We start from the raw sequence: 18,401 nt of genomic DNA, 5'->3' as shown, positions 1-18,401 counted from the left end.
AAACACTAGCATGCAACCGTCATTTACAATACATTTTACGATCATAAATTGATACTAAAATATATGTTTAGAACATAAAGCAAAAGGTTTTAAGAAAATAAAGACGAACATTCTTACTATGTATATAGCAAATGAATAGGCAAAAATGCGGTTGTACAAGCCACAATTTTGTTGCTTCTGTCCTTTCAATTCCAACTATCTGTTTCTTTTACCTACAGATGGTGTGTCAAATATAGAAAGCATGTTGCAAACAACAATACAGGTCATTTTATAACAAAGAACTGAACTGTTTACTTACTGTACTTTGCTAGCTTAAGCTTTTTTTGACTGCAAGGAAAGGAAACACAAAAAACAACAACAAAAAGACACAGGCAAAATTGTGCTCAATAAATAACAAACAACTCAATAATAATTTCACAATGCTGAAAAGGAACAGAGTTATATAAAGCAATAATATAGTTAAATAGCAATCAAATAGTAATGAGATTAGTAAACACTAGTACACAACAGTAAAGTACAATATCTTTAAAATCATAAATTGATACTAAAATATATGTGTTAAGAAAATAAAGCAAAAGGTGTTAAGAAAACAAAGACAAACATTCTTCCTATGTATATAACAAATGAATAGGCAAAAATGCGGTCATACTAACCAGAATTTCATTTCTGCTGTGCCTTCAAGTCCAACTTTCTGTTTCTTTTACCTACAGATTGTGTGTCAAGCATCGAAAGCATGTTGCAAACAACAATACAAGTCATTTTATATCAAAGAACTAAACTGCTTACTTACTGTACTTTGCTAGCTTAAGCTTTTTTTCACTGCAAGGAAGGCAAACAAAAAACAACAACAGAAACACAGAAGCAAAACTGTGCTCAACATATTACCAACAAACAACTCAATAATTTCACAATGCTGAAAGGGAACACAATTTTATAAAGTAATAATATAGTTCACTAGCAATCAAATAGTAAAGAGATGAATAAACACTAGCACGCAACAGTCATTTACAATACATTTTACGATCATAAATTGATACTAAAATATATGTGTTAAGAAAATAAAGCAAAAGGTTTTAAGAAAATAAAGACGAACATTCTTACTATGTATATAGCAAATGAATAGGCAAAAATGCGGTTGTACAAGCCACAATTTTGTTGCTTCTGTCCTTTCAAGTCCAACTATCTGTTTCTTTTACCTACAGATGGTGTGTCAGATATAGAAAGCATGTTGCAAACAACAATACAGGTCATTTTATATCAAAAAACTAAACTGTTTACTTACTGTACTTTGCTAGCTTAAGCTTTTTTCACTGCAAGGAAAGGAAACAGAAAACAACAACAAAAAAGACATAGGCAAAACTGTGCTCAATAAATAACCAACAACAACTTAATAATAATTTCACAATGCTGAAAAGGAACAGAGTTATATAAAGTATTAATATAGTTAAATAGCAATCAAATAGTAATGAGATTAGTAAACACTAGTACACAACAGTAAAGTACAATATCTTTACAATCATAAATTGATACTAAAATATATGTGTTAAGAAAATAAAGCAAAAGGTGTTAAGAAAACAAAGACAAACATTCTTCCTATGTATATAACAAATGAATAGGCAAAAATGCGGTCGCACCAACAAGAATTTCATTTCTTCTGTCTCTTCAAGACCAACTTTCTGTTTCTTTTACCTACAGATTGTGTGTCAAATATCGAAAGCATGTTGCAAACAACAAAACAGGTCATTTTATATCAAAGAACTAAACTGCTTACTTACTGTACTTTGCTAGCTTAAGCTTTTTTTCACTGCAAGGAAAGCAAACAGAAAAACAACAAAAAGACACAGGCAAAACTGTGCTCAATAAATAACCAACAAACAACTCAATAATAAATAGGCAAAACTGCCGTCGTACCAGCCAGAATTTCATTCCTTCTGTCTTTTCAAGTCCAACTATCTGTTTCTTTGACCTACAGATTCTGTGTCAAATATAGAAAGCATGTTGCAAACAATACAGGACATTTTATATCAAATAACTAAACTGCTTACTTACTGTACTTTGCTAGCTTAAGCTTTTTGCACTGCAAGGAAACCAAATAAAAAAAACAACAAGAGAAACATACATACAAAACTGTGCTCAACAACTAACCAACAAACAACTCAATAATAACTCCACAATGCTGAAAGGGAACACAATTTTATAAAGTAATAATATAGTTAACTAGCAATCAAATAGTAAAGAGATGGATAAACACTAGCATGCAACCGTCATTTACAATACATTTTACGATCATAAATTGATACTAAAATATATGTGTTAAGAAAATAAGGCAAAAGGTTTTAAGAAAATAAAGACGAACATTCTTACTATGTATATAGCAAATGAATAGGCAAAAATGCGGTTGTACAAGCCATAATTTTGTTGCTTCTGTCCTTTCAATTCCAACTATCTGTTTCTTTTACCTACAGATGGTGTGTCAAATATAGAAAGCATGTTGCAAACAACAATACAGGTCATTTTATAACAAAGAACTGAACTGTTTACTTACTGTACTTTGCTAGCTTAAGCTTTTTTTGACTGCAAGGAAAGGAAACAGAAAAAACAACAACAAAAAGACACAGGCAAAATTGTGCTCAATAAATAACAAACAACTCAATAATAATTTCACAATGCTGAAAAGGAACAGAGTTATATAAAGCAATAATATAGTTAAATAGTAATCAAATAGTAATGAGATTAGTAAACACTAGTACACAACAACAAAAAGACACAGGCAAAACTGTGCTCAATAAATAACCAACAAACAACTCAATAATAAAGGCAAAAATGCCGTTGTATAGCAGCCGAATTTCATTCCTTCTGTCTTTTCAAGTCCAACTATCAGTTTCTTTGACCTACAGATTCTGTGTCAATATAGAAAGCATGTTGCAAACAATACAGGACATTTTATATCAAATAACTAAACTGCTTACTTACTGTACTTTGCTAGCTTAAGCTTTTTGCACTGCAAGGAAACAAATAAAAAAAAAACAAGAGAGAACATACATACAAAACTGTGCTCAACAACTAACCAACAAACAACTCAATAATAATTCCACAATGCTGAAAGGGACACAATTTTATAAAGTAATAATATAGTTAACTAGCAATCAAATAGTAAAGAGATGGATAAACACTAGCATGCAACCGTCATTTACAATACATTTTACGATCATAAATTGATACTAAAATATATGTGTTAAGAACATAAAGCAAAAGGTTTTAAGAAAATAAAGACGAACATTCTTACTATGTATATAGCAAATGAATAGGCAAAAATGCGGTTGTACAAGCCACAATTTTGTTGCTTCTGTCCTTTCAATTCCAACTATCTGTTTCTTTTACCTACAGATGGTGTGTCAAATATAGAAAGCATGTTGCAAACAACAATACAGGTCATTTTATAACAAAGAACTGAACTGTTTACTTACTGTACTTCGCTAGCTTAAGCTTTTTTTGACTGCAAGGAAAGGAAACACAAAAAACAACAACAAAAAGACACAGGCAAAATTGTGCTCAATAAATAACAAACAACTCAATAATAATTTCACAATGCTGAAAAGGAACAGAGTTATATAAAGCAATAATATAGTTAAATAGCAATCAAATAGTAATGAGATTAGTAAACACTAGTACACAACAGTAAAGTACAATATCTTTAAAATCATAAATTGATACTAAAATATATGTGTTAAGAAAATAAAGCAAAAGGTGTTAAGAAAACAAAGACAAACATTCTTCCTATGTATATAACAAATGAATAGGCAAAAATGCGGTCATACTAACCAGAATTTTCATTTCTGCTGTGCCTTCAAGTCCAACTTTCTGTTTCTTTTACCTACAGATTGTGTGTCAAGCATCGAAAGCATGTTGCAAACAACAATACAAGTCATTTATATCAAAGAACTAAACTGCTTACTTACTGTACTTTGCTAGCTTAAGCTTTTTTTCACTGCAAGGAAGGCAAACAGAAAAACACAACAACAGAACAGAAGCAAAACTGTGCTCAACATATTACCAACAAACAACTCAATAATAATTTCACAATGCTGAAAGGGACACACAATTTTATAAAGTAATAATATAGTTCACTAGCAATAAAATAGTAAAGAGATGAATAAACACTAGCACGCAACAGTCATTTACAATACATTTTACGATCGTAAATTGATACTAAAATATATGTGTTAAGAAAATAAAGCAAAAGGTTTTAAGAAATAAAGACGAACATTCTTACTATGTATATAGCAAATGAATAGGCAAAAATGCGGTTGTACAAGCCACAATTTTGTTGCTTCTGTCCTTTCAATTCCAACTATCTGTTTTCTTTTACCTACAGATGGTGTGTCAGATATAGAAAGCATGTTGCAAACAACAATACAGGTCATTTTATATCAAAGAACTAAACCGTTTACTTACTGTACTTTGCTAGCTTAAGCTTTTTTTGTGCTCTGCAAGGAGGAAACACAAAAAACAACAACAGAAACACAGAAGCAAAACTGTGCTCAACATATTACCAACAAACAACTCAATATTAATTTCACAATGCTGAAAAGGAACAGAGTTATATAAGTAATAATATAGTTAAATAGCAATCAAATAGTAATGAGATTAGTAAACACTAGTACACAACAGTAAAGTACAATATCTTTACAATCATAAATTGATACTAAAATATATGTGTTAAGAAAATGAAGCAAAAGTTGTTAAGAAATTAAAGACGAACATTCTTACTATATATATAACAAATGAATAGGCAAAAATGCGGTCGCACCAACAAGAATTTCATTTCTTCTGTCTCTTCAAGACCAACTTTCTGTTTCTTTTACCTACAGATTGTGTGTCAAATATCGAAAGCATGTTGCAAACAACAATACAGGTCATTTTATATCAAAGAACTAAACTGCTTACTTACTGTACTTTGCTAGCTAAAGCTTTTTTTGACTGCAAGGAAAGGAAACAGAAAAAACAACAACAAAAAGACACAGGCAAAATTGTGCTCAATAAATAACAAACAACTCAATAATAATTTCACAATGCTGAAAAGGAACAGAGTTATATAAAGCAATAATATAGTTAAATAGCAATCAAATAGTAATGAGATTAGTAAACACTAGTACACAACAGTAAAGTACAATATCTTTAAAATCATAAATTGATACTAAAATATATGTGTTAAGAAAATAAAGCAAAAGGTGTTAAGAAAACAAAGACAAACATTCTTCCTATGTATATAACAAATGAATAGGCAAAAATGCGGTCATACTAACCAGAATTTCATTTCTGCTGTGCCTTCAAGTCCAACTTTCTGTTTCTTTTACCTACAGATTGTGTGTCAAGCATCGAAAGCATGTTGCAAACAACAATACAAGTCATTTTATATCAAAGAACTAAACTGCTTACTTACTGTACTTTGCTAGCTTAAGCTTTTTTTCACTGCAAGGAAGGCAAACAGAAAACAACAACAGAAACACAGAAGCAAAACTGTGCTCAACATATTACCAACAAACAACTCAATAATAATTTCACAATGCTGAAAGGGAACACAATTTTATAAAGTAATAATATAGTTCACTAGCAATCAAATAGTAAAGAGATGAATAAACACTAGCACGCAACAGTCATTTACAATACATTTTACGATCATAAATTGATACTAAAATATATGTGTTAAGAAAATAAAGCAAAAGGTTTTAAGAAAATAAAGACGAACATTCTTACTATGTATATAGCAAATGAATAGGCAAAAATGCGGTTGTACAAGCCACAATTTTGTTGCTTCTGTCCTTTCAAGTCCAACTATCTGTTTCTATTACCTACAGATGGTGTGTCAGATATAGAAAGCATGTTGCAAACAACAATACAGGTCATTTTATATCAAAAAACTAAACTGTTTACTTACTGTACTTTGCTAGCTTAAGCTTTTTTTCACTGCAAGGAAAGGAAACAGAAAAACAACAAGAAAAAGACATAGGCAAAACTGTGCTCAATAAATAACCAACAAACAACTCAATAATAATTTCACAATGCTGAAAAGGAACAGAGTTATATAAAGTATTAATATAGTTAAATAGCAATCAAAGTAATGAGATTAGTAAACACTAGTACACAACAGTAAAGTACAATATCTTTACAATCATAAATTGATACTAAAATATATGTGTTAAGAAAATAAAGCAAAAGGTGTTAAGAAAACAAAGACAAACATTCTTCCTATGTATATAACAAATGAATAGGCAAAAATGCGGTCGTACCAACAAGAATTTCATTTCTTCTGTCTCTTCAAGACCAACTTTCTGTTTCTTTTACCTACAGATTGTGTGTCAAATATCGAAAGCATGTTGCAAACAACAAACAGGTCATTTTATATCAAAGAACTAAACTGCTTACTTACTATACTTTGCTAGCTTAAGCTTTTTTCACTGCAAGGAAAGCAAACAGAAAAACAACAAAAAGACACAGGCAAAACTGTGCTCAATAAATAACCAACAAACAACTCAATAATAACTAGGCAAAAATGCCGTTGTACCAGCCAGAATTTCATTCCTTCTGTCTTTTCAAGTCCAACTATCTGTTTCTTTGACCTACAGATTCTGTGTCAAATATAGAAAGCATGTTGCAAACAATACAGGACATTTTATATCAAAGAACTAAACTGCTTACTTACTGTACTTTGCTAGCTTAAGCTTTTTGCACTGCAAGGAAACCAAATAAAAAAAACAACAAGAGAAACATACATACAAAACTGTGCTCAACAAATAACCAACAAACAACTCAATAATAATTTCACAATGCTGAAAAGGAACACAATTTTATAAAGTAATAATATAGTTACTACTGCATCAATAGTAAAGAGATGAATAAACACTAGCACGCAACAGTCATTTACAATACATTTTACGATCATAAATTGGTACTAAAATATATGTGTTAAGAAAATAAAGCAAAAGGTTTTAAGAAAATAAAGACGAACATTCTTACTATGTATATAGCAAATGAATACGCAAAACGGTTGTACAAGCCACAATTTTGTTGCTTCTGTCCTTTCAAGTCCAACTATCTGTTTCTTTTACCTACAAATGGTCTGTCAGATATAGAAAGCATGTTGCAAACAACAATACAGGTCATTTTATATCAAAGAACTAAACTGTTTACTTACTGTACTTTGCTAGCTTAAGCTTTTTTTGACTGCAAGGAAAGGAAACAGAAAAACAACAACAAAAAGACACAGGCAAAACTGTGCTCAATAAATAACCAACAAACAACTCAATAATAATTTCACAATGCTGAAAAGGAACAGAGTTATATAAAGTATTAATATAGTTAAATAGCAATCAAATAGTAATGAGATTAGTAAACACTAGTACACAACAGTAAAGTACAATATCTTTACAATCATAAATTGACACTAAAATATATGTGTTAAGAAAATAAAGCAAAAGGTGTTAAGAAAACAAAGACAAACATTCTTTCTATGAATATAACAAATGAACAGGCAAAAATGCGGTCGTACCAACAAGAATTTCATTTCTTCTGTCTCTTCAAGACCAACTTTCTGTTTCTTTTACCTACAGATTGTTTGTCAGATATCGAAAGCATGTTGCAAACAACAAAACAGGTCATTTTATACCAAAGAACTAAACTGCTTACTTACTGTACTGTGCTAGCTTACGCTTTTTTTCACTGCAAGGAAAGCAAACAGAAAAACAACAAAAAGACACAGGCAAAACTGTGCTCAATAAATAACCAACAAACAACTCAATAATAAATAGGCAAAACTGCCGTCGTACCAGCCAGAATTTCATTCCTTCTGTCTTTTCAAGTCCAACTATCTGTTTCTTTGACCTACAGATTCTGTGTCAAATATAGAAAGCATGTTGCAAACGATACAGGACATTTTATATCAAATAACTAAACTGCTTACTTACTGTACTTTGCTAGCTTAAGCTTTTTGCACTGCAAGGAAACCAAATAAAAAAACAACAAGAGAAACATACATACAAAACTGTGCTCAACAATAACAACCAAACAACTCAATAATAATTCCACAATGCTGAAAGGGAACACAATTTTATAAAGTAGTAATATAGTTAACTAGCAATCAAATAGTAAAGAGATGAATAAACACTAGCACGCAACAGTCATTTACAATACATTTTACGATCATAAATTGATACTAAAATATATGTGTTAAGAAAATAAAGCAAAAGGTTTTAAGAAAATAAAGACGAACATTCTTACTATGTATATAGCAAATGAATAGGCAAAAATGCGGTTGTACGAGCCAGAATTTTGTTGCTTCTGTCCTTTCAATTCCAACTATCTGTTTCTTTTACCTACAGATGGTGTGTCAAATATAGAAACATGTTGCAAACAACAATACAGGTCATTTTATATCAAAGAACTAAACCGTTTACTTACTGTACTTTGCTAGCTTAAGCTTTTTTTGACTGCAAGGAAAGGAAACACAAAAAACAACAACAGAAACACAGAAGCAAAACTGTGCTCAACATATTACCAACAAACAACTCAATATTAATTTCACAATGCTGAAAAGGAACAGAGTTATATAAAGTAATAATATAGTTAAATAGCAATCAAATAGTAATGAGATTAGTAAACACTAGTACACAACAGTAAAGTACAATATCTTTACAATCATAAATTGATACTAAAATATATGTGTTAAGAAAATGAAGCAAAAGTTGTTAAGAAATTAAAGACGAACATTCTTACTATATATATAACAAATGAATAGGCAAAAATACGGTCGTACCAACAAGAATTTCAATTCTGCTGTGCCTTGAAGTCCAACTTTCTGTTTCTTTTACCTACAGATTGTGTGTCAAATATCGAAAGCATGTTGCAAACAACAATACAGGTCATTTTATATCAAAGAACTAAACTGCTTACTTACTGTACTTTGCTAGCTTAAGCTTTTTTTGACTGCAAGGAAAGCAAACAGAAAAACAACAACAGAAACACAGAAGCAAAACTGTGCTCAACATATTACCAACAAACAACTCAATAATAATTTCACAATGCTGAAAGGGAACACAATTTCATAAAGTAATAATATAGTTCACTAGCAATCAAATAGTAAAGAGATGAATAAACACTAGCACGCAACAGTCATTTACAATACATTTTACGATCATAAATTGATACTAAAATATGTGTGTTAACAAATAAAGCAAAAGGTTTTAAGAAAATAAAGACGAACATTCTTACTATGTATATAGCAAATGAATACGCAAAAATGCGGTTGTACAAGCCAGAATTTTGTTGCTTCTGTCCTTTCAAGTCCAACTATCTGTTTCTTTTACCTACAGATGGTGTGTCAAATATAGAAAGCATGTTGCAAACAACAATACAGGTCATTTTATATCAAAGAACTGAACTGTTTACTTACTGTACTTTGCTAGCTTAAGCTTTTTTTGACTGCAAGGAAAGGAAACAGAAAAAAAAACAACAAAAAGACACAGGCAAAATTGTGCTCAATAAATAACAAACAAACAACTCAACAATAATTTCACAATGCTGAAAAGGAACAGAGTTATATAAAGTAATAATATAGTTAAATAGCAATCAGATAGTAATGAGATTAGTAAACACTAGTACACAACAGTAAAGTACAATATCTTTACAAGCATAATTTGATACTAAAATATATGTGTTAAGAAAATAAAGCAAAAGGTGTTAAGAAAACAAAGACAAACATTCTTCCTATGTATATAACAAATGAATAGGCAAAAAACGGTCGTACCAACCAGAATTTCATTCTGCTGTGTCTTCAAGTTCAACTTTCTGTTTCTTTTACCTACAGATGTGTGTCAAGTATCGAAGCATGTTGCAAACCAACAATACAGGTCATTTTATATCAAAGAACTAAACTGCTACTTACTGTACTTTGCTAGCTTAAGCTTTTTTTCACTGCAAGGAAGGCAAACAGAAAAAACAACAACAGAAACACAAAGCAAAACTGTGCTCAACATATTACCAACAAACAACTCAATAATAATTTCACAATGCTGAAAGGGAACACAATTTTATAAAGTAATAATATAGTTCACTAGCAATCAAAGAGTAAAGAGATGAATAAACACTAGCACGCAACAGTCATTTACAAAACATTTTACGATCATAAATTGATACTAAAATATATGTGTTAAGAAAATAAAGCAAAAGGTTTTAAGAAAATAAAGACGAACATTCTTACTATGTATATAGCAAATGAATACGCAAAAATGCGGTTGTACAAGCCACAATTTTGTTGCTTCTGTCCTTTCAAGTCCAACTATCTGTTTCTTTTACCTACGGATGGTGTGTCAAATATAGAAAGCACGTTGCAAACAACAATACAGGTCATTTTATATCAAAGAACTAAACTGTTTACTTACTGTACTTTGCTAGCTTAAGCTTTTTTTCACTGCAAGGAAAGGAAACAGAAAAACAACAACAAAAAGACATAGGCAAAACTGTGCTCAATAAATAACCAACAAACAACTTAATAATAATTTCACAATGCTGAAAAGGAACAGAGTTATATAAAGTATTAATATAGTTAAATAGCAATCAAATAGTAATGAGATTAGTAAACACTAGTACACAACAGTAAAGTACAATATCTTTACAATCATAAATTGATACTAAAATATATGTGTTAAGAAAATAAAGCAAAAGGTGTTAAGAAAACAAAGACAAACATTCTTCCTATGTATATAACAAATGAATAGGCAAAAATGCGGTCGCACCAACAAGAATTTCATTTTTCTCTGTCTCTTCAAGACCAACTTTCTGTTTCTTTTACCTACAGATTGTGTGTCAAATATCGAAAGCATGTTGCAAACACAAAACAGGTCATTTTATATCAAAGAACTAAACTGCTTACTTACTGTACTTTGCTAGCTTAAGCTTTTTTTCACTGCAAGGAAAGCAAACAGAAAAACAACAAAAAGACACAGGCAAACTGTGCTCAATAAATAACCAACAAACAACTCAATAATAAATAGGCAAAACTGCCGTCGTACCAGCCAGAATTTCATTCTTCTGTCTTTTCAAGTCCAACTATCTGTTTCTTTGACCTACAGATTCTGTGTCAAATATAGAAAGCATGTTGCAAACAATACAGGACATTTTATATCAAATACTAAACTGCTTACTTACTGTACTTTGCTAGCTTAAGCTTTTTGCACTGCAAGGAAACCAAATAATAAAAAAAACAAGAGAACAACATACATACAAAACTGTGCTCAACAACTAACCAACAAACAACTCAATAATAACTCCACAATGCTGAAAGGGAACACAATTTATAAAAGTAATAATATAGTTAACTAGCAATCAAATAGTAAAGAGATGGATAACACTAGCATGCAACCGTCATTTACAATACATTTTACGATCATAAATGATACTAAAATATATGTGTTAAGAAAATAAGGCAAAAGGTTTTAAGAAAATAAAGACGAACATTCTTACTATGTATATAGCAAATGAATAGGCAAAAATGCGGTTGTACAAGCCATAATTTTGTTGCTTCTGTCCTTTCAATTCCAACTATCTGTTTCTTTTACCTACAGATGGTGTGTCAAATATAGAAAGCATGTTGCAAACAACAATACAGGTCATTTTATAACAAAGAACTGAACTGTTTACTTACTGTACTTTGCTAGCTTAAGCTTTTTTTGACTGCAAGGAAAGGAAACAGAAAAAACAACAACAAAAAGACACAGGCAAAATTGTGCTCAATAAATAACAAACAACTCAATAATAATTTCACAATGCTGAAAAGGAACAGAGTTATATAAAGCAATAATATAGTTAAATAGTAATCAAATAGTAATGAGATTAGTAAACACTAGTACACAACAACAAAAAGACACAGGCAAAACTGTGCTCAATAAATAACCAACAAACAACTCAATAATAAATAGGCAAAAATGCCGTTGTAGCAGCCAGAATTTCATTCCTTCTGTCTTTTCAAGTCCAACTATCAGTTTCTTTGACCTACAGATTCTGTGTCAAATATAGAAAGCATGTTGCAAACAATACAGGACATTTTATATCAAATAACTAAACTGCTTACTTACTGTACTTTGCTAGCTTAAGCTTTTTGCACTGCAAGGAAACCAAATAAAAAAAACAACAAGAGAAACATACATACAAAACTGTGCTCAACAACTAACCAACAAACAACTCAATAATAATTCCACAATGCTGAAAGGGAACACAATTTTATAAAGTAATAATATAGTTAACTAGCAATCAAATAGTAAAGAGATGGATAAACACTAGCATGCAACCGTCATTTACAATACATTTTACGATCATAAATTGATACTAAAATATATGTGTTAAGAACATAAAGCAAAAGGTTTTAAGAAAATAAAGACGAACATTCTTACTATGTATATAGCAAATGAATAGGCAAAAATGCGGTTGTACAAGCCACAATTTTGTTGCTTCTGTCCTTTCAATTCCAACTATCTGTTTCTTTTACCTACAGATGGTGTGTCAAATATAGAAAGCATGTTGCAAACAACAATACAGGTCATTTTATAACAAAGAACTGAACTGTTTTACTTACTGTACTTCGCTAGCTTAAGCTTTTTTGACTGCAAGGAAAGGAAACACAAAAAACACAACAAAAAGACACAGGCAAAATTGTGCTCAATAAATAACAAACAACTCAATAATAATTTCACAATGCTGAAAAGGAACAGAGTTATATAAAGCAATAATATAGTTAAATAGCAATCAAATAGTAATGAGATTAGTAAACACTAGTACACAACAGTAAAGTACAATATCTTTAAAATCATAAATTGATACTAAAATATATGTGTTAAGAAAATAAAGCAAAAGGTGTTAAGAAAACAAAGACAAACATTCTTCCTATGTATATAACAAATGAATAGGCAAAAATGCGGTCATACTAACCAGAATTTCATTTCTGCTGTGCCTTCAAGTCCAACTTTCTGTTTCTTTTACCTACAGATTGTGTGTCAAGCATCGAAAGCATGTTGCAAACAACAATACAAGTCATTTTATATCAAAGAACTAAACTGCTTACTTACTGTACTTTGCTAGCTTAAGCTTTTTTTCACTGCAAGGAAGGCAAACAGAAAAACAACAACAGAAACACAGAAGCAAAACTGTGCTCAACATATTACCAACAAACAACTCAATAATAATTTCACAATGCTGAAAGGGAACACAATTTTATAAAGTAATAATATAGTTCACTAGCAATAAAATAGTAAAGAGATGAATAAACACTAGCACGCAACAGTCATTTACAATACATTTTACGATCGTAAATTGATACTAAAATATATGTGTTAAGAAAATAAAGCAAAAGGTTTTAAGAAAATAAAGACGAACATTCTTACTATGTATATAGCAAATGAATAGGCAAAAATGCGGTTGTACAAGCCACAATTTTGTTGCTTCTGTCCTTTCAATTCCAACTATCTGTTTCTTTTACCTACAGATGGTGTGTCAGATATAGAAAGCATGTTGCAAACAACAATACAGGTCATTTTATATCAAAGAACTAAACCGTTTACTTACTGTACTTTGCTAGCTTAAGCTTTTTTTGACTGCAAGGAAAGGAAACACAAAAAACAACAACAGAAACACAGAAGCAAAACTGTGCTCAACATATTACCAACAAACAACTCAATATTAATTTCACAATGCTGAAAAGGAACAGAGTTATATAAAGTAATAATATAGTTAAATAGCAATCAAATAGTAATGAGATTAGTAAACACTAGTACACAACAGTAAAGTACAATATCTTTACAATCATAAATTGATACTAAAATATATGTGTTAAGAAAATGAAGCAAAAGTTGTTAAGAAATTAAAGACGAACATTCTTACTATATATATAACAAATGAATAGGCAAAAATGCGGTCGCACCAACAAGAATTTCATTTCTTCTGTCTCTTCAAGACCAACTTTCTGTTTCTTTTACCTACAGATTGTGTGTCAAATATCGAAAGCATGTTGCAAAACAACAATACAGGTCATTTTATATCAAAGAACTAAACTGCTTACTTACTGTACTTTGCTAGCTAAAGCTTTTTTGACTGCAAGGAAGGAAACAGAAAAACAACAACAAAAAGACACAGGCAAAATTGTGCTCAATAAATAACAAACAACTCAATAATAATTTCACAATGCTGAAAAGGAACAGAGTTATATAAAGCAATAATATAGTTAAATAGCAATCAAATAGTAATGAGATTAGTAAACACTAGTACACAACAGTAAAGTACAATATCTTTAAAATCATAAATTGATACTAAAATATATGTGTTAAGAAAATAAAGCAAAAGGTGTTAAGAAACAAAGACAAACATTCTTCCTATGTATATAACAAATGAATAGGCAAAAATGCGGTCATACTAACCAGAATTTCATTTCTGCTGTGCCTTCAAGTCCAACTTCTGTTTCTTTTACCTACAGATTGTGTGTCAAGCATCGAAAGCATGTTGCAAACAACAATACAAGTCATTTTATATCAAAGAACTAAACTGCTTACTTACTGTACTTTGCTAGCTTAAGCTTTTTTTCACTGCAAGGAAGGCAAACAGAAAACAACAACAGAAACACAGAAGCAAAACTGTGCTCAACATATTACCAACAAACAACTCAATAATAATTTCACAATGCTGAAAGGGAACACAATTTTATAAAGTAATAATATAGTTCACTAGCAATCAAATAGTAAGAGATGAATAAACACTAGCACGCAACAGTCATTTACAATACATTTTACGATCATAAATTGATACTAAAATATATGTGTTAAGAAAATAAAGCAAAAGGTTTTAAGAAATAAAGACGAACATTCTTACTATGTATATAGCAAATGAATAGGCAAAAATGCGGTTGTACAAGCCACAATTTTGTTGCTTCTGTCCTTTCAAGTCCAACTATCTGTTTCTATTACCTACAGATGGTGTGTCAGATATAGAAAGCATGTTGCAAACAACAATACAGGTCATTTTATATCAAAAAACTAAACTGTTTACTTACTGTACTTTGCTAGCTTAAGCTTTTTTTCACTGCAAGGAAAGGAAACAGAAAAACAACAAGAAAAAGACATAGGCAAAACTGTGCTCAATAAATAACCAACAAACAACTCAATAATAATTTCACAATGCTGAAAAGGAACAGAGTTATATAAAGTATTAATATAGTTAAATAGCAATCAAATAGTAATGAGATTAGTAAACACTAGTACACAACAGTAAAGTACAATATCTTTACAATCATAAATTGATACTAAAATATATGTGTTAAGAAAATAAAGCAAAAGGTGTTAAGAAAACAAAGACAAACATTCTTCCTATGTATATAACAAATGAATAGGCAAAAATGCGGTCGTACCAACAAGAATTTCATTTCTTCTGTCTCTTCAAGACCAACTTTCTGTTTCTTTTACCTACAGATTGTGTGTCAAATATCGAAAGCATGTTGCAAACAACAAAACAGGTCATTTTATATCAAAGAACTAAACTGCTTACTTACTATACTTTGCTAGCTTAAGCTTTTTTTCACTGCAAGGAAAGCAAACAGAAAAACAACAAAAAGACACAGGCAAAACTGTGCTCAATAAATAACCAACAAACAACTCAATAATAACTAGGCAAAAATGCCGTTGTACCAGCCAGAATTTCATTCCTTCTGTCTTTTCAAGTCCAACTATCTGTTTCTTTGACCTACAGATTCTGTGTCAAATATAGAAAGCATGTTGCAAACAATACAGGACATTTTATATCAAAGAACTAAACTGCTTACTTACTGTACTTTGCTAGCTTAAGCTTTTTGCACTGCAAGGAAACCAAATAAAAAAAACAACAAGAGAAACATACATACAAAACTGTGCTCAACAAATAACCAACAAACAACTCAATAATAATTTCACAATGCTGAAAAGGAACACAATTTTATAAAGTAATAATATAGTTAACTAGCAATCAAATAGTAAAGAGATGAATAAACACTAGCACGCAACAGTCATTTACAATACATTTTACGATCATAAATTGGTACTAAAATATATGTGTTAAGAAAATAAAGCAAAAGGTTTTAAGAAAATAAAGACGAACATTCTTACTATGTATATAGCAAATGAATACGCAAAAAAGCGGTTGTACAAGCCACAATTTTGTTGCTTCTGTCCTTTCAAGTCCAACTATCTGTTTCTTTTACCTACAAATGGTCTGTCAGATATAGAAAGCATGTTGCAAACAACAATACAGGTCATTTTATATCAAAGAACTAAACTGTTTACTTACTGTACTTTGCTAGCTTAAGCTTTTTTTGACTGCAAGGAAAGGAAACAGAAAAACAACAACAAAAAGACACAGGCAAAACTGTGCTCAATAAATAACCAACAAACAACTCAATAATAATTTCACAATGCTGAAAAGGAACAGAGTTATATAAAGTATTAATATAGTTAAATAGCAATCAAATAGTAATGAGATTAGTAAACACTAGTACACAACAGTAAAGTACAATATCTTTACAATCATAAATTGACACTAAAATATATGTGTTAGAAAATAAAGCAAAGGTGTTAAGAAAACAAAGACAAACATTCTTCTATGAATATAAACAAATGAACAGGCAAAAATGCGGTCGTACCAACAAGAATTTCATTTCTTCTGTCTCTTCAAGACCAACTTTCTGTTTCTTTTACCTACAGATTGTTGTCAGATATCGAAAGCATGTTGCAAACAACAAAACAGGTCATTTTATACCAAAGAACTAAACTGCTTACTTACTGTACTGTGCTAGCTTACGCTTTTTTTCACTGCAAGGAAAGCAAACAGAGAAAACAACAAAAAGACACAGGCAAAACTGTGCTCAATAAATAACCAACAAACAACTCAATAATAAATAGGCAAAACTGCCGTCGTACAGCCAGAATTTCATTCCTTCTGTCTTTTCAAGTCCAACTACTGTTTTTCTTTGACCTACAGATTCTGTGTCAAATATAGAAGCATGTTGCAAACGATACAGGACATTTTATATCAAATAACTAAACTGCTTACTTACTGTACTTTGCTAGCTTAAGCTTTTTGCACTGCAAGGAAACCAAATAAAAAAAACAACAAGAGAAACATACATACAAAACTGTGCTCAACAAATAACCAACAAACAACTCAATAATAATTCCACAATGCTGAAAGGGAACACAATTTTATAAAGTAGTAATATAGTTAACTAGCAATCAAATAGTAAAGAGATGAATAAACACTAGCACGCAACAGTCATTTACAATACATTTTACGATCATAAATTGATACTAAAATATATGTGTTAAGAAAATAAAGCAAAAGGTTTTAAGAAAATAAAGACGAACATTCTTACTATGTATATAGCAAATGAATAGGCAAAAATGCGGTTGTACGAGCCAGAATTTTGTTGCTTCTGTCCTTTCAATTCCAACTATTTGTTCTTTTACCTACAGATGGTGTGTCAATATAGAAACATGTTGCAAACAACAATACAGGTCATTTTATATCAAAGAACTAAACCGTTTACTTACTGTACTTTGCTAGCTTAAGCTTTTTTTGACTGCAAGGAAAGGAAACACAAAAAACAACAACAGAAACACAGAAGCAAAACTGTGCTCAACATATTACCAACAAACAACTCAATATTAATTTCACAATGCTGAAAAGGAACAGAGTTATATAAAGTAATAATATAGTTAAATAGCAATCAAATAGTAATGAGATTAGTAAACACTAGTACACAACAGTAAAGTACAATATCTTTACAATCATAAATTGATACTAAAATATATGTGTTAAAAATGAAGCAAAAGTTGTTAAGAAATTAAAGACGAACATTCTTACTATAATATAACAAATGAATAGGCAAAAATACGGTCGTACCAACAAGAATTTCAATTCTGCTGTGCCTTGAAGTCCAACTTTCTGTTTCTTTTACCTACAGATTGTGTGTCAAATATCGAAAGCATGTTGCAAACAACAATACAGGTCATTTTATATCAAAGAACTAAACTGCTTACTTACTGTACTTTGCTAGCTTAAGCTTTTTTTTGACTGCGGAAAGCAAACAGAAAACAACAACAGAAACACAGAAGCAAAACTGTGCTCAACATATTACCAACAAACAACTCAATAATAATTTCACAATGCTGAAAGGGAACACAATTTCATAAAGTAATAATATAGTTCACTAGCAATCAAATAGTAAAGAGATGAATAAACACTAGCACGCAACAGTCATTTACAATACATTTTACGATCATAAATTGATACTAAAATATGTGTGTTAACAAAATAAAGCAAAAGGTTTTAAGAAAATA

General features: G+C 30.5%; 2 long non-coding RNA genes across 4 annotated transcripts; both read right to left on the bottom strand.

The window, feature by feature from the left end:
- Positions 1-82: 82 nt before the first annotated feature.
- On the bottom strand, positions 83-3,039 carry LOC118764354. Its single transcript, XR_005000180.1, has 3 exons — positions 2,958-3,039; positions 2,034-2,528; positions 83-281 (listed from the first exon to the last, which is right to left on the bottom strand). It is a non-coding gene; the product is annotated as an uncharacterized LOC118764354 (long non-coding RNA).
- An 8,419-nt stretch (positions 3,040-11,458) lies between these two features.
- Positions 11,459-16,256, bottom strand: LOC118764355. 3 transcript variants are annotated; one of them, XR_005000186.1, is made up of 3 exons: positions 15,842-16,256; positions 12,113-12,607; positions 11,459-11,681 (listed from the first exon to the last, which is right to left on the bottom strand). It is a non-coding gene; the product is annotated as an uncharacterized LOC118764355 (long non-coding RNA). The 3 variants fall into 3 exon arrangements; XR_005000187.1 differs by lacking the exon at positions 15,842-16,256 and adding an exon at positions 14,580-14,622; XR_005000183.1 differs by lacking the exon at positions 15,842-16,256 and adding an exon at positions 13,100-14,077.
- Between the last annotated feature and the right edge of the window lie 2,145 nt (positions 16,257-18,401).

The sequence above is a fragment of the Octopus sinensis genome, linkage group LG1 (assembly GCF_006345805.1).
Source record: "Octopus sinensis linkage group LG1, ASM634580v1, whole genome shotgun sequence".
Classification (NCBI taxonomy): Eukaryota; Metazoa; Mollusca; class Cephalopoda; order Octopoda; family Octopodidae; genus Octopus; species Octopus sinensis.
This window is presented reverse-complemented; position numbering and strand designations above follow the sequence as displayed.